Raw genomic sequence first — 18,054 nt, 5'->3', positions numbered from 1 at the left:
CAAGGTTTAGTTGGATAATACTGACATTACCCAGTCTTTGGGTCCCATTCTATACAGTATTCTTGCAAAAATGGTTATGAGTTACTGGTATTTATGACCGAGGGATCGCCAGCAACATCTTTAGAGGTTTTTGAGAAGCACAAAGAGCTGCCTTACAGAGGCGGTGCCTGAAGCAAGGAACCGGTTAGTTTCACTGTTTTTCCTTCGTGCTCTTCTCGACAAAACTCTTTCATGGTTTAGGAAATGCAAATTCCAGGCATAAACATTTATACATAAATCTGGCATGGTAATACATTCGCTTTGAAAGAGAACTATAAAAAACAGTGACTCTGCAGTCTTCACCATATCATCACCTGCTCATGTGGTGGACATGTGTGTGGGATTTTAGCTGCATCTGAAGTCACGAAGGTAGTCACTAGCCCTTGAATAGCTTTACCCTCCCCACATGCCTATGTCTCGCTCACATTTTTGTACAACGGACATCAAGTCTAGCTGCATATGATGGTTATGGTGCCAAATGCAGAGGGATTCTAAGTATACAGCACCTCCAATAAAGTTATTTTTAACAGGAAGTAAAAATACAGTGGTGTTAAGGTAAAAGTGCAAGCACAAGCCCTCTCACCTCTCATTCAATGTCTTTTTAAACCAAACCCGACTTGTAGACAAACAACTGTAAGTGGAACACATTTTAAAACAGCTTGGTGTTCCTGGTGGGTACTGTTATTTCCAAAACTTGCAAAAATAAGACAGTGAGTGATTTCAAAACTTAACAGTCTTCTCATAATGCCTCATATTTAGAACAGGTTTTTAAATTAACCATCAAGATGCACTGAATAAATGAGCAAAATAACATTAAAACTGTCATCAAGGGGCAGACCAACCATTCATTCATTCCTGTCCAGGGAATGGTGTTATGCAAAGACCACCAAAAGCATCTGACGGAAGAGACTGGCTGTTGGTGGCATTAGCATCAAACATCAATCTGCACCCCAAAGCATCCTCACTGCCCTTAATTCCCATGTGGGCATCTGCCATCCACTGGCTTGGGCAGTCCCTTTTTGAAATGTCATATACAACTTATTACTCTACCTGCTCTTCCAGTAATTGTTCAGCGTGAATATATTAACTGTACAAAGTAACAGCCAGATCCTGCTTTAGAGGATCTTTTTTTCCCTTCTGAAAGAAAATCATGGCTCACACCTGTCATCCCTGCACTTTGGGAGGCCAAGGCAGACAGATCACGAGGTGAGGTGTTCGAGACCAGCCTGGCCAACATCTCTACTAAAAATACAAAAACTAGCCAGGCATGGTAGCGCACACCTATAGTCCCAGCTGCTTGGGAGGCTGAGGCAGGAGAATTGCTTTGACCTGGGAGGCAGAGGTTGTGGTGAGCCGAGATCACGCCACTGCACTCCAGACTGGGCAACAGAGTGACACTCCGTCTCAAAAAAAAAAAAAAAAGGGAAAGAGAAAGAAAGAAAAAGAAAATTGCCCCTTTCATTAGGTAAAATATTTGAATCATCTGGTGCATGTCTGATCTTCTACATCAAGGTCTTAAAGTTTCTCCTTTCTGAAAGACAAACTACTAGGCTTTAATATTTAGGTTTTAAAAAAACACACAAAGGATGTGGCAGAGGCTGAACGAAGATGCTGTTCTTGTGGTTCAGCTCTGATTGAAATCAAAGCAGGGCAACGAGCTTGAGAGCCGTGACCCCCAATCCTTTGAGAATTCACAGTACACTCGAGTCATCTGATTCAAGATGTCTTCAAGCAGCATATAGTTTTGTCATTGAAGTAATACACTTTAAGAAAATTTTAACACTCTTCAGATTACTTCATTTGTCATCAATCCAGCATTGAGAATTAATGGTACAGCAACTCAAGGGGTGAATTAAGTGAGGACAGAAACGCCAAGTGGCTGACTGGCTCTTCTGTTTTTGCCTCAACTATCTAAGATGAACTCAGTCCATCTATGGGCATTTTTGCACTGGGCTATGCATGCAGCAAAGATATGACAACATCTCTCTGCCTGGAGTTTAATCAGTTCTAACCCTCACTCGGGTGTCACTTGGAGCATTTCAAGGCATTTGTTCTAAACTGATTTTTCAAAAAAGAAAAGAAGAGCTGGGTGTAGTGGCTCAAGCCTATAATCCCAGTGGATTACAGAGGGGAGGCTGAGATGGGAAGATCACTTGAGCCCAGGAGCTCGAGGCTGCAGTGAGCTATGATTGCGCCACTGCACTCTGGCCTGGGTGACAGGGCAAGATGCTGTCTCTAGAAGAAAAAAAGAAAAGAAACCATCCAATGCCCTCTGGTCTAAATGATCAGTAGCTGGGGCTTGAAAAAATCTACAGGAATGTTAGCAGAAATAAATTCCCGCCCAATGCTCACGAATTCTAGTCGCCAGAGGGTTTCAAGATCATACAAGGAAACTGAGGTACTGTACCTCACATACAGTCCCAAAGATAATACTAAATGGTTTGGTCCCCTCTCTGTATGTTCATAATGGGATGTGCTGAGATGATCAGGAATCTATACTTTCTTCTTTCCTGCAAATTCTGTAATAAATCCAGGTTCTCTCTTGACTTCTCACTGTGAAACGATGATTCTTCAAGGGTGGAGACAGTTAGCAAACATTCACTTATGCTCCCACCCTCTGCACAGAACCAGGGCTTTAATCCTACATGGGCAGTGACTCTACAAAGAGAAGCAACACCAACTAAAGTCACCTATTGTCCCATTCTCTCAGACACAGACCTCCCTCTTGCAGCCTACATCTATATAGGTGCATACACACTCCTCACCTTCCAGGGCATAGCCCTTTCATCTGTGAATCAACTCCAACAAGAATTTGCATCTGAGCCTCTAAAGGTGAGCCTTCCAAACTCCAATAAGGGGATGAAGAGGGGAAGTGACATTTCCAGTTCAATGAGCGTTAACCAGAGAAATATTCTTAACTTTTAGTGTTAGGGAATCATTCTAACATTTACACCTCCTTTTCTTGCTTAATAGAATCGTATGATCTTCCTGGGCCTCAGGATCATTAATTCTGAGGATGATGACAACCTACAGGTGCAGGCAGAGGCGAACTCCTACTGTTGATTCCCACAGAGAATTCCTGCAGTTGCCCTAGAAGAAATTTCGGGCTTATTTTGATGTTGCTGCTGCTGCTGTTGTTGTTGATGTAATCTCTCTATTCTGACAATTAAGTGCAAGGAGAAAAATCTTAATCATACATTCCGCTTAATCAAGGTTTGACTATCAACAAATTGCTCCTTGGCAAAACCCAGCTGAAATTTATTAGGAGACCTAGTCCTCCTCCACCAAAAAACAGTTTAGGTGTTTAGTCATTCAAGTCTTCATAATCACGTAAGCAGAATCTTTTGTTATTTCCAAACTCAATCAGAAACAACATTAATTTCAAAAAGGTACAGATGGAAGCTACATACACAGGTTTTACTACAAGAAGGACCCTGAACTGTGGATCTTATAGGTTAAAAACCGGTTATCCAAGGGAACTACGAAAACCTGATCAACTGAAGTCTTTAATAAAGGACTAATGATGGTTGCTCTACAATGATTAATTCTATAGCCATTGAGATTCTTTCAACATATCCTATCCCATGAATAACTTTACTGTTAACCCACCACTCAGTATAGTAACACTGATACCAACAATAGGGCCAAATCTTGTCCTCCAGGATACTAGCAAACTAACCTCATTTCTATATATCTACTTTTCTTGCAAGTCTCAACAAAAAGTATGGGAAGTGGGATAGAGGAGCTTTTTGTCTGTCTTTATGGGTTTTCTTTTTGAGACATAGTCTCGCTCTGTTGCCCAGGCTGGAGTGTAATCGCACAATCTCGGCTCACTGAAAGCTTCACCTCCCGGGTTCAAGCAATTCTCCGGCCTCAGCCTCCCAAGTAGCTAGGATTACAGGCGTGCGCCACCACACTCGGCTAATTTTTGTATTTTTAGTAGAGATGGGGTTTCACCATGTTGGCCAGGCTGGTATCGAACTTCTAACCTCAAGTGATCTGCCCGCCCCGGCCTCCAAAGTGCTGGGATTACAGATGTGAGCCACCGCGCCCAGACTGTCTTTATGGTTTAACCAAGAGATCTGCATGTTATTAATCCAAGTAACTCATTGTCTAGGAAAGAGATGGACATATGCATAGCAACAAAGGGCTTTATCAAGTCCAAGGGCAAAACAAGGTGAGGTTATATTGACAAGCTCCCCCACCCCACCCCCGCTTCAGATTATTTTTAATTCATTGAGTGCCAGGTATTATACAATACCTGCATTTGAGGAACTGAGGAAATGTGCTGAGATAATACAAAGGATGAGAAAAATTGATGCAGGCCCAGAGGGAGCTCACAGACTGATGGCACCACAGACAGGCAGCACATGACATAGACACGCGCAGGCATCCCCCAATATCCAAATCGAACAGGGCCGCAGTTTCGGACAGTAACTTCAGATCACAAGGGATGCCATGCTATCGCATCTATTTGGTGCCTGGGTTTTGGAGAAAATAGCATTAATGAATAATGAGGGGCACCAGCCCTATCTTCAGAAGATGTCTCTGAAACTGTCTAGTTCCTGGCCAGGCATGGTGGCTCATGCCTGTAATCCTAGCACTTTGGGAGGCCGAGGCGGGTGGATCACGAGGTCAGGAGTTCTAGACCAGCCTGGTCAGCATGGTGAAACTCCGTCTCTACTAAAAATACAAAAATTAGCCAGGCGTGGTGGCGCGTGCCTGTAGTCCCAGCTACTTGGGAGGCTGAGGTAGAAGAATCACTTGAACCCAGGAGGCAGAGGCTGCAGAGAGCCGAGATCACTGCACTCCAGCCTGGGCGACAGAGCGAGACTCCATCTCATGTTCCTGTGTTTGGGTAACAAGAATTTGGAGGCAGAGAATTCAGGTAATGAGGCAACCTGTAAATAAAGCCTGTGGCGGCCAGGCATGGTGGCTCACACTTGTAATCCCAGCACTTTGGGAGGCCGAGGCAGGCAGATCACTTGGGGCCAGGAGTTTGAGACCAGCCTGGCCAACATGGCGAAACCCTGTCTCTAATAAAAACACAAAAATTAGCAAGGTGTGGTGGCACAAGCCTGTAATTCCAGCTACTTGGGATGCTGAGGCAGTAGAATCTCTTGAACCCACATGGGGGAGGTTGCAGTGACCCAAGATGGTGCCACTGCACTCCAGCCTGGGCAACAGGCCAAGACTCCATCTCTCAAAAAAAAAAAAAAAAAAAAAAAAGCTGTGGTAAGGGCTCGGAAGGCCAGGAGCAGATGACTGAGGGAGATCTACTCTAGGTGAAAGGAAAGGCTTCCCCAAGAAAAGATGGTGGAGCTGAGTATACTAAAAGACACTACAAATTGGTTAGGCATGGAGTCTGAAAAATAGAGGGGTCGGGGGAAAATTCTGTCAGCATTGACAAAGACCCAGTGGACAGAGGGCAAAGGACACCTTGAGCATTTGAGGAACTGAGGAAAAGCTAGTTTGGCTGGCCCAAATCACATCTTGAAGCTTGTGTTAGGGGTTTTGGTCTTTATCCTAAGCTGAAGCCACTAGATTTTTCAGTAGAAGAATGACCTGGTCAGATCTGTGTTTTGAAAGGATTGTTCTAGCTCCTGGGGAGAGAAGGGATCAGAGGGGGTACAGGGGAATGTGAGAACCGTCAAGACACAGCAGTGGGGGCAGACAGCACTTTCAAAGACAATCAGAAAGAAGGAGGAGGAATTTAACCAGGTGACCAAACTCTTATCTGGCACTACAGAGCACCCAACTCAGAGTCACTGTCCCCAAGAATGAGGTGGCTGTAGGTCATTAGAAATCAGTGCCTGTCACAAACCTCAAAAGACTAGGAGGATAGGAAGCATGGCAGCTAATACTGGCCTTCCACTGGAGTGTTCCTTATTCAATAAGGGGCCAAAATGGAATTCAAGGGGAAACTTACGGGGAGCCCCCTTTTCCACCACAAAATAGCTGTTTGTTTAAATTACTGCATAGGTCTATAAGTCAGATGTTTGGAGATGACAGCAAAAATTCATATCACACTTTCACAACTCTTAGAAGTCCTTTCCTCCAAATATAGTAGTACACAAATAGGGCTTCTGACTTGAAAGGGAGTATCTCAGCTTCTCCACTTCAATCCTTTTTTTTTTTTTTTTTTGAGACAGGGTTTCACTCTGTTACCCAGGCTGGAGTGTAGTGGCACAATCATGGTTCACTGCAGCGCAGACCTCCCGGGTAGCTGGGACTACTGGCATGCGCCACCACATCCAGCTAATTTTTAGCAGAGATGGGGTCTCACTATGTGACCCAGGCTGGTCTCAAACTCCTGGGCTCAGCTGATCTGCCTGCTTCAGCCTCCCAAAATGCTGGGATGACACATGTGAGCCACTGCACCCAGCCTCCACTTCAACTACTTTACCATCAGGCTAGAGAAACTGAGGTCTGGGAAGATTAACTAATATCCTCTCATCCCAATTAGTCTTAAGGTAATACATTTTTCCTAAAGCACACATATTACTTTTGGTTAAATATTTTGTGGATATCAGGTAATATAGAAAGGATTTTTCTTTTTCCTCTTACTGTATGATGAGGAAATCTACACATTCTGATTTTTAACTAAGCAGATTAAATAAAATACCACAATATTTTATCAAGGTATTCTGAAGTTTAAGAATCTATATGGTAGAATCATGAAACTGCCATAACGGAATTTTGTAAATGGCCAGGGATAATGAGACCCCATTTCTACAAAAAACAAAAATATTAGCCAGAGGCCAGGCATGGTGGCTCACTCCTGTAATCCCAGCCCTTCGGAGGTGGAGGCAGGCAGATCACTTGAGGCCAGGAGTTTGAGACCAGCCTGGCCAATATGGCGAAAGCCCATCTCTATTAAAAATACAAAAATTAGCCAGGCATGGTGGCACATGCCTGTGATACCAGCTACTTGGGAGGCTGAGGCATGAGAATTGCTTACACCCAGGAGGCGGAGGTTGTAGTGCACCAAGCTCGCACCGCTGCACTCCAGCCTGGGCAACAGAGCCAGACACTGTCTCAAAAAAAAAAAAAATTAGCCAGGTGTGGTGGTGCACACCTGCAGTCCTATATGCTTAGAAGACTGAGGCAGGAGGATCACCTGAGCCCAGAAGTTTGAGGCTGCACTGAGCTATGACAGTGCTAGTGCACTCCAGCCTGGGTGACAGAACCAGGCTCTGTCTCTAAATATATAAGCCAAAAAACACTTGGGGATATGGAAATATTGTCTCTTTGGGCAGGGTTACATGTATGTATACAATAACACTTAAGATCTGTGCATTTTAATATATGTAAATCATACCTCAACTTAAAAAAAAAAAGAGAGGGGAAGATACCAAGAGCCTCGTTTTCTTTATTGCTTAGAATACAGGAGCCCTAGCTTCATCAGTCTTAAGAGAAGGTCTCCAACAGAAGGAATAAGTCCTCGTGTTCTATAGCACTGCAGGATGCCTATAATACTATATAGTTTCAATCAGCTAGAAGGAAGATAATGAATGTTCCCAACACAAATAAATCATAAACATTTGTGATGATGGATCTAATTACTATACATGATACATATGTAAAAAAATCACTATGTACCCCATAAATATGTACATTTATATCAATTTAAAAAAATGAGAAGGTATCCAGATAAGTGTTTTATACGTATCCCATCACTCCCATATTACACATGGATATTCAGAAATTGTTTTAGCTATAGAAACTTTAAGTACATTTATGATACTATGTGCTTTAGATCCTTGTTTTAGAGTGTGCAAGCAAATTCATTTAAGTCTAATTCAAATTGGAATACACTAACATCATCTAAATTTCTTTAAAAATATACAAGTAAATTTCTCAGCCATGTTATAAAGTAATCTTATTTAATTCTTAGAAAAATGTAGTAATTACTTTCCAGGAAATGTAAATTAATACATAGCAATAAATAGTCAATGACTTTATTCCTAGTGGGAATTCAAACCAAATCACAATTTATTGAAATGATTAGTTCAAAGTTTATTTTAAAACTGCTGACATAGGCCAGGCGCGGTGGCTCACGCTTGTAATCCCAGCACTTTGGGAGGCCGAGGCGGGCAGATCACGAGGTCAGGAGATCGAGAACACAGTGAAACCCCGTCTCTACTAAAAATACAAAAAATTAGCCGGGCGTGGTGGCGGGCGCCTGTAGTCCCAGCTACTCGGAGAGGCTGAGGCAGGAGAATGGCGTGAACCCTGGAGGCGGAGCTTGCAGTGAGCCGAGATTGCGCCACTGCACTCCAGCCTGGGCGACAGAGCGAGACTCCGTCTCAAAAAAAAAAAAAAAAAAAAAAAACTGCTGACATATATGTAAATCTCCAGTAATGGATGAAAGGCCATTTTTATTTTGGTTTCAGGCAGGAACCATGGGGAGTAGAATTTCTGCACAGAATAGTTATTTAAAAGACTGAGTAATCTACCATTTTTGAAGACATTTAGAATTTCACAGAAGGTTACACACACACACACACACACACACACAGCTAATTTTATTTACTGGGGCTGCTCTATAAGTGGCAAAACTAGAGTTTTCATGGTCTCACTGCCATGGTTTCAACCAAAAGGCTGAATGACCTCAATTCAAAGTGGCTATGAACAACAGCAATCTTGAGCTAAAAATCAATTTAAAACACCAACTTCAAAGTGTGGAAACTCCACTGATAGAAAATGAAACAGTAATAGGAGTTGTTAAAGTATACAAAACACACCTTCCTCTCCCTTCGTAGTTGGATAATTTCAAGGTGTATTTTCAGTTTAACCTGGTTTCTCTTCTTTCATCATTTAACATTCTATTTTGATGTGTAGTGCCCTGTACTTCCTGTTACCACATCTTGATATTCTACTGCAAATCATGACTCATCCTTAAATCACAGAGAAACTCATCAAAATCCAAAATTTCACAGCACATAGGAACTCAGTCTTTCGAGAGGGCAGCATTCTTAGAACATTACTTGAACCACAGACGACAAAAAACACTGAACAAGTCTATGAAGAAATTATGTCAATCCATGGTTGAGCCATCACATTTATTAGATCAATAAATAGAAGCTCTTTGTGACAATTTCGGTCTCAGTACTAATTATTCAAATGTGTTACATGATATGTTAAGTGAAAAAAGTTATAAAACAGTAAGTACAGTGTGCTTTCAATTAAAAATGGTATGTGCATGTGTGGATGTACAAAGACACACATACGCATTTTTTTAAAACTGGACAATTACACACCAAAATGTAAACAGTGGAATTATGGGAGATGTCTTTTTTTTTATAGCAGTTTTCTGTATCTCTGTAAGGCAATTCACGTTAATATTTTTTACAGTAGAAAAAATCAACCAACCTTTAGAAGACACTATTCTGCTAGCATGGTCTCAAAGTGTGTTATAAGTCAATTTATACAGGCAAAGAGGAATTAAAGATAACTAGGACATAAAAAACTTTCGCCTGAAACACACAAGAAAATCTGACAAAAATAGAATCCCCTTCCCCTCATCTGTGTATTTATGTACAGAACCTTAGGAAAGGGTCAGAAGACAGTCATCTGGGCTCTACAGCCAGAACAAAGCCAGAATGGACAGACAGCCCATTTCTTTTAAACTTTAATGAGATAGCTGGTGCAGAGGTTCACACCTGTAATCCCAGCTATTGCGGAGGCTGAGGTGGGAGGATCACTTGAGCCCAGGAGTGCAAGGCCAGCCCTGGCAACATAAACAATTAAAAAAATAAAGTTTCATGAGGAAGTCCAGGTCTGGGAAACACGGAGACGACTGAGTCATTCCTTAGAATTGGAAGGGAACAAAACTAACGATTAGTAAGCAGCAACTCACCCTCAGTGAAAAAAGACTCTACTCCAGGAAGTCACATTCTTGGATAGTTTTCTATGAAGTGTTTTGGGTTGTCATCAGGTCATGTTTTGCAACATTTCACAGCACCATATTGGTCTTCTGAATCAGATAGATATATGAATATAATTGGGTACCACAGAACACACAAAATCTAATATCTGACAGCTAAGAAGGGAATATTTTAATTTACACACACTGCCTGGAAGTCCTTTAAGACCAATTTCAGGAAAAGATTCAAGTTCCAAAAAGTTACTACAAATATAAATTTTAACATATGACCTCAGCGTTACATGTACTGTATATTAGCACTTTTGACTTATTTAATTTTTTATATAAGAAAAAGAGGAGGTCTTTAATAAATGTTCAGGTAACTTCAAAACTCAAACGGAGTTGGCAAATCACTGCTCTCCCCTATCTGGACTACGGCCATTCTGGTCTCAACAGCACTGGTACCAAGTGCATGAAGATGCTATACTCGCAGAGTTTCAGAGATGGCCTAATTCAGGACATAAAGGGTACACCATCACAATGTCACCATCTGTATGTCACTCTATTATTGCATGTTACTGACCAAAAAGAGAAAATTCATGAATGCTATGTTATGTATGTGGCCAAAATTACAGATGATAACTTTTAAATGTCCTATTTGTTGACTGAATGTGTGTTAAAGAGCTTTCATCATCTTCATCATCATTAAAGTAAATAAGATTTTTCTCAATCCACTATAGACATTTTGGGCCAAAAAATTCTTTCTTGTGCATTGTTGACTGGTTAGCAGCAACCCTGGCATCTACCCTCTAGAAGCCCGTGCACCCCCTTAGTTATAACAACCAAAAACGTCTCCAGACATTGCCAAATGTCTCCTGGGAGGTAAAATTACTCCTAGTTGTGAACCACTAACATAAATGAACCTATGGGTCCCAAATAATTACTTAGAAGGAGGAATTCTAAATACTTCCTTTTTTATTTAAAGGAAATGTACTCTGGAGAGAGTTTACAACCTCCATTCTTAAGGAACACTCATGCAAAATGTATGAGATCTTGTAAGTCTTTTTTCTTACCTATTATAAGTTTTGTTAGCCTACTCATAGTTTTCAATGATACAATTTATTGAGCACCTACTCTGTGACAGGCATAGCATTAGGGACATCCTGTACTCATGTCCACTGACTCATACCCCGGTCGAGCTGTTCGGGCTGTTTTTAGGACACACTTTGCCACCGTAAAAGAACTGCCAACACCTTAAAAGCAACACGTCTTTGTCAATAAAGGGGCCCCATCGTTCCAATCAGGTTCCTTTTGACCCTTTTTAGTAACTCCACACATTTCTAGGCAAAATTTAAATTAAAAAAAAAAAAAACAAAAAACCACTTTTAGAGGGCAGAAGGCCTTTGCTATATTTGGCATAGAAAGGCCATCACTTTTCAAACTCAAGGCAGGATCATTACTGGAAACGCTAAGAACACTTATGGACAGTCTCCTTAACTGCCTGACCCATGTGCCCTCATAACACAATTTGTAATTTTATCATCCTCATAAATTGAAACTCCTAACTGACCTTTTCCAAATAAATGAGTGCCATGGCGAGAGAGAAAGAAAAAGAGATCAGAGGGTATTTTGTAAGGCTCACAAATCGATTGCAGCTCAAGAATAGATGCCTGGAACATGCTCCACACCCCCCCACCCCCAAAGACAAGCACAGATGGAGAAGATGGGTGTGTGAGCTGCTTATCTCCCCCAGCCCCTCAACACACATACACACGCGGGAAAGAAAAACCTGCAAATCTGAAATCCAAAATGGCCAAAGTGACTTCAAAGTTTTCAAGACATGTCCTGAAAAGGCTCGCTGGGCGGCTGCACCCCTAAGAAAATAAAGCCATAACTTGTCTCCTTCCCCAGCGCCGGGCTCCCAGGCTGACAGTGGCTGCACAAAACCCCTCCTGTGCCGAGCAGCGGAAACTCCTAATGAGATTAGTTGGTGTGTGTGCAGACATTACTTAGCAATGACTAAGGGGGCTCTCTCTTCCTGCAGCAGCCAGTGGAAAATTCAAGGAACTTTTTCCCCCTGCAGCAGCAGAATCCCTTTAACCCTCTCCCCAGCCAACTCCAAAAACAACTCAGCCTCCCCCTTCCCCGCCACCCTCAGGCTGGAGGACTGGGGTGGGGGGAGTTAAAGACCTGCCAGGGGCTTTCAAAGGAGGGAGGGTAGGAGGGGGCTGGCGGGGAAGGGGTGGGGGACCCCTCGAACACTACAAAGGAAACTGTAAAAGGCACAAATACATAAACCTGAGAAGGAGCAAACCACAGTTTCTTTGTGAGCTCCTCTAGTGAGTCATTTTCAAGATGCTGTCTGCTGCCAGTTTCAAAGCGGAAGCGCATGGCAATTAGTCTTGCCGTTTCCAGACAAGCCAGAAACTCTCCCGACACTCGTTTTTTTTTTTTCTTTCTAAAAAGCCCCTTTTGCAGTTTCTGAAATAACATTTCTTGCTTCCACCTCCACCCGCCGCCTAACTGCAGCTTGTCCCTAGGATGATTCGGTTCAGAAAATATAACAAAACTGAGACCTTTTATTTTTGCTTTTTAACTACTCCAAAATCTTAATCCCGCCTCCCCAAAAGTTACAGTAGCGTCACAGGCCAACGTTGAGTTCGAAGGTAAACAGGGATGGGGAGTGGAAGGGGCCCCAAGATCATTTCTTGCCCGGTCCTTCTCCAAAACCATGCCCAATAAAAACCACCGGCTTTTAAATGTCCGACCGGGCGTGCGCCTGGGGCGGTGACCTGGGCGGGGGTCACCTGCCAAGCGAGAGTGAACGCAGCCCCCAGCCCCACACCTTCGCGACCCATGCCCTCCGCCGCCCTCTCCATCCCTGTCTTCCTCCCTGGATCCGAGCACCGGTGCCCTTTGCCCACTCGAGGGCAGCCTGACTGCGGTCCCAGCTGGAAGGTCGGCGGTGGTCCAGCCTCCAGGCACTCAGCCTGCTGCGGCCACGGTTCTTCCCAGGGACCCGAAGTCTCGCCGTCCCCCGCTCCCCGCGCTGCCTGCAGCGGGGCCCTGGGCGAGCTCCCAGGGTTGCACGCCCGGCGCCCCTTCCTCTGGGCTCGCAGAGCAGCCCCAGGGAGGGGAGCCGCGGGCGCAGGGTCCCCGCAGCCCCGGGCCCAGCGCGAGCCCGGGCGACGGCGGTGGCAGCGACGCGGGCGCAGGAGCATCTGCGGCGCCCCCTCCCCGCGGCCGGCCCTCCAGCGCGGACGCACCGCCACCGCCACCCCCACCCCAGCCCGCAGCCCACCCCGCGGCGCCCCCCGCCCCACCCCCACCGCGCCCAAGAAAAGAAAGAAAAAAGGAAAACACCCCAAAGAAACTTTCTAAGTGTCCGAGCAACAGGCAGAAGCCCTGTTACCTACCCAGATGTGGGGAAGTCTTCTTCGGGGGGAATTTCTAGGAGGACCCGGGCGAAAGCCCCCGACTTTCCATGCTGACAGGCGTCTGCAGACGGTCTGTGGCTCTTGTAATGAGATCCTGATTTTTCCCCCTTTTTTTCTTTCTCTCGCTCCTCTTTTTTTTCCCCTCTGGTGTGTGTGAGAGCAGGAAGTTGGAGCAGTCAGGCCGAGCCGGCTCACTTCCTTTACTGCATTATTCCCCAGGCGGTGTGCAGTCTGTGTAAACAGGCTTTTCCGCCCCGCGCCGCGCGCCCCGGCCGCGGCTGTGCGCCGGGGCTGGCCGCCCAGGCCCGCGCCTCCCCCGCCGCCCCGGCCCCGCGCACGCCCCGCACCGCCCCCACCCGCCCCGCTTCCTGCGCGGCCACCCCGGGGAGGAGCCTCCGACCCGCGGCGACTCCGCGCGCCCGCAGCCCCTCCCCACGGGGAGAGGGGTCCGCCCGCAACCCACAGAAGCCGCCGCGCTTCCCGGGACGCCTGGGATCCCTCCTCACCTCAACCCCTGGGGGTCGAGCGCGCGGGGCACCACAACGGGGTCGTGCCCTGCGCAGTTGGCCCGGGAGGGGGGTCCCGAGGTGGGGAGGCGGCTGGACTCGCTGTTTCCCATCCGCTGGGATGGAAGAGTTGGGGGGCAGAGGGGAATCGGGAGTGGGGTTCAGGGTTTGGTTGCTCTGGGCAAAGGACTGCTTTTCCTGTGGGTGCGGGCACAGTTTCCGCATGGGGTTGGAGATGGACACCGTTCCTGTCTGGGTTTTCGATGTTTTAAAAGCCAGCCCTCGGCCGGGCGTGCTGGTTCACGCCTGTAATCCCAGCACTTTGGGAGGCCAAGGCGGGTGGATCACCTAAGGTCAGGAGTTCGAGACCAGCCTGGCCAACATGGTGAAACCCCGTCTCTACTAAAAATACCAAAAAAAAAAAAAAAGAAAGAAAAAGAAAAAACAATTAGCCAGATGTGGTGGTGGATCCCTATAATCCCAGCTACTTGGGAGGCTGAGGCGAGAGAATCGCTTGAACCTGGGAGGCAGAGGTTGCAGTGAGCCGAGATCGCCCTATTGCACTCCAGCCTGGGCAACGAGGGAAACTCTGTCTCAAAAAAAAAATAAAAAAAAAAAAGCCAGCCCTCAGTTGTGGGGCGGGCCTGTGGGCAAAGGATAAGGATCCACAACACTGGAAGCCATGGAAATAACCAATGCCCGCAGGGCCGGAGACTGAGGCTTGAAGGGAGGCTCTGTGGTCTCAGGACTGGTCGCACCTCCACATCCCTCAAGGAGGTCCTGCCTCTGAGGGCTCAGGCCAGGCTCTGATGGGAGAGCCTGCCCGTTGCCCTAGGCTAAGACAAGGTTGGGGGGGATGCCTGTTGAGGAGCCTCTCCCTTCCCAGGTCTGCGCCCCACCCTCACTACTCACCTTCCAGAACCTTCCATTCCCATGCCGCCACTTAGCAGCCCAGACGCCTGGTTTTCAAACTTGACCCTAGGGGCTTGTTAAACCACTGGTGGCTGGACCTCTCCTGGAGTCCCAGATTCAGTAGGTCTGGGGTGGTTCCCAGCCCCGGCTAATGTCAGAATCACCTGGGGAGTGTTTTGACACTCTCCAACAATATACTCAACCCAGGCCAATTAACTCAGATTCTCTGGGGGCCGGGGGTGAGTCCTTTCAAAAGGACCACATTCTAAGAGTTCCTCCACTACATTTGTTTCTATTTTTGTAATCTCTCCTGAAAGATTATTTTGTTTACAAATTTCTCACTGCCATCAACTGTGAGCTTCTAAAGGGCACGGGGTGGGGTGTGTTTTACTGATTAGTACCACATCCCAGCTCCAAGTGCCTATCAGAGCACACAGGTGATAGGAATTTCCTTCAGGTATTTGCTTCAGGGCTCCTGTCGGTAGTCCACTGGAAAGGGTGGGAGAATGCCCTCCAGATCTATGAGAAGTGGGAAACCCGTGGGGTATAGGGTGGGGGCAAGGTAGGAGAGTGGGGCAGAAGGAGAAAATATGGAAAAGAGGGCTGCTTATGAATCCCTGATTTCCCACAGCTAATTTTCCACTTAGGGTATTATCGTTTTAATCCCCAGTCGTCTTCTTCTGTCACTCAGCAGAACACCTATGGTGTCCCTATATGATCCAGCTGTTGGACTGAGAGAATGTAAACTTACTATCCTCAGGGAAAAAAAAATCCACACAGTTAAGAACTCACGTTGCTTTGCTTTAGGAGGTATATGCCTGAAAGAAACCGGTCTGAAAAGGCTATGTTCTGTATGATTCCAAACTATATGACATTTTGTAAAAGGCAGTATGGAGACAGTAAAAAAGATCAGTGGTTGTCAGGGGTTAGCAGGGAGGGAGGGGTGGACAGGAGGAGCACAGAGGGCAAGGAAACTACTACTAGGTATGATACTATAATGGTGGACACATTTGTTAAAACCCACAGAATGTACAACACGAAGAATGAACTCTAATGTAAACCATGGACTTTGGGTGATAATGATGTGTCAATGTAGATTCAATTACAACAAAGGTACCACTGTGGTGGGGGATGTTGATGATTGGGGAAGCTGTACATGTGTCAGGGCAGGAGGTATATGGGAAACCGCTGTGCCTCCTACTCAGTTTTGCTGTGAGTCTAAAATCACTTTAGGGTCGGGCATAGTGGCTCACACCTGTAATCCCAACACTTTTGGAGGCCAAGGTGGGTGGATCACCTGAGGTCAGGAGTTCGAGACCAGCCTGGTCAACATGGTGAAACCCCATCTCTACTAATAATACAAAACTTAGCCAGGTGTGGTGGCAGACGCCTGTAATTCCAGCTACTCGGGAGGCTGAGGCATGAGAATTGCTTGAACCCGGGATGTGGAGTTTGCAGTGAGCCAAGATCAAGCCATTGCACTCCAGCCTGGGTGACAGAGTGAAATTTTGTCTCAAAAAAAAAAAAAAATCACTTTAAAAAGTGAAAAATAGTGTAGGGGCCAGGTGTGGTGATATTACTCTCACCTGTAATACCAGCTACTCAGGAGGCCAAGGCAGGAGGATCGCTTGAGCCCAAGAGTTCACACTCCAGCCTGGGCAACAGAGTGAGACCCTGTTTTTCTCTTTTTTTTTGAGACAGAGTCTCTCTCTGTCGCCCAGGCCGGAGCGCAATGGTGTGATCTCTGCTCACTGCAACCTCCGCCTCCCGGGTTCAAGCAATTCTCCTGCCTCGGTCTCCTGAGTAGCTGGGATTACAGACACGCGCCACCATGCCTGGCTAATTTTTGTATTTTTAGTAGAGACGGGGTTTTACCATGTTGGTCAGGCTGGTCTCGAACTCCTGACCTCGTGATCTGCCCACCTCAGCCTCCAAGTGTTGGGATTATACGTGTGAGCCACCGTGCCCAGTCAACCCTGTTTCTTAATACACACACACACGAAGAATATGAAGTCTGTTTTTTAAAAAAAGTGTATTCAAAGCCAAATGTATTTTAATTCAGTGATTTTTATGCTTTTATTTTTGCACAACAAATCTTTGTAGAATCCTAACATGTAAGGGAGCATGTTTTTGTCAACCAGTTTTATTGTTTTGAAGAAATACCTCATCTGAAACACTCTGACACACTTTTGGGCAGCTTTAGGGTTTCCCAGCCCATATGAAATCCTGGTAAGTTTCTCTGGTGTTTTAGATTGTCCTCACGACTACTCTCAGCTCTTCACGTGCATGGGTGATTCAGAGCTGACTCTGGTCTTCCTCAAAGCACAGGGCATAGCTTTTATTTTCAGGTGTCGGCAGCTTCCGTTCTTTGCATTCTAAGAGAAAGCTGCTATTTGTTTTCCATGCTTTCCTTCCCACTATCAAAAACCAGCCAAGGCCAGGGGAGGTGGCTCATGCCTATAATCCCAGCATTTTGGGACGCCACAGCAGGCGAATCACTTGAACCCAGGAGTTCAAGACCAGCCTGGGCAACATGGCGAAACTCCATCTCTCTACAAAAAAATACAAAAATCAGCCAGGCATGGTGGTGCATGTCTGTGACCCCAGCTACCCCAGCTACTCAGGAAGCTGAGGTGGAAGGATCACCAGAGCTCAGGAGGTCTAGGCTGCAGTGAGCCGTGGTCACACCACTGCATTCCAGCCTGGGCAACAGAGCGAGACCCTGTCTCAAAAAAAAAAAAAAAAAAAAAAAAGGCAGCCAAAAGATGTGGTATCTGCTATTGCATGATCCACACTCCGCTTTCTATGCTTTTGTTTTGAAACAGCGAGGAGTTAAGACTGAGTAGATTTCAAGTAACAGTTCTTTAGGAGCCCTTTATAGCAAGTGACAGAACCCAGGGTCATATATTTTGGCTGGCCAAGAAACAAGTGAGACGCTCTCAGCTTTAAAAAGAACAGCTGAGATTCCACCAGGGATGATAGGCAAAATCTGTGTGTTTGAGGAATGAGAGCTAGTGTGATATTCTGGAAGGTACACAGGCAGGGTCAGGGAGAGGCAACTCAACTCAACTCTATGTATGAAGAGTGGAAGAGGGCTAAGTCTCAAAAAATAATAATAATAATCAAAGCCTGGTTCCAAAAGAAGGGGTGTTTTAGTCAGCTTCTGCTGGGATAATATCATGTAACAAACAACTCCAAAACTTAGTAGCTTATGGCAACAAATGTGTCTAGGTTGGCTGGGCTTGGCTGGGCTTGGCTCCGGTCTGCAGGCTGAATGCATGTCGGCTTCTCA

At 45.7% G+C, this 18,054-nt stretch overlaps 1 protein-coding gene across 4 annotated transcripts in view; it reads right to left on the bottom strand.

The window, feature by feature from the left end:
• Positions 1–13,653, bottom strand: part of ELK3 (ETS transcription factor ELK3) — a 136,850-nt gene extending 123,197 nt beyond the window's left edge. For 2 of the 4 annotated variants that reach the window (XM_032170948.1, XM_032170950.2), the window contains exon 1: positions 13,324–13,653. The gene's annotated coding sequence lies outside the window, so the exon portion shown is untranslated. Of the gene's footprint in view, positions 1–9,901; positions 10,019–13,323 lie in introns of all 4 variants that reach the window. The other 2 variants (XM_058426049.1, XM_058426050.1) reach the window with 2 other exon arrangements.
• Positions 13,654–18,054: the final 4,401 nt, after the last annotated feature.

Source organism: Hylobates moloch, unplaced genomic scaffold (genome assembly GCF_009828535.3).
Source record: "Hylobates moloch isolate HMO894 unplaced genomic scaffold, HMol_V3 SCAFFOLD_12, whole genome shotgun sequence".
Taxonomy (NCBI): Eukaryota; Metazoa; Chordata; class Mammalia; order Primates; family Hylobatidae; genus Hylobates; species Hylobates moloch.
The sequence above is the reverse complement of the archived record's forward strand: the minus strand, read 5'-3'. Positions and strand labels throughout refer to the sequence as shown.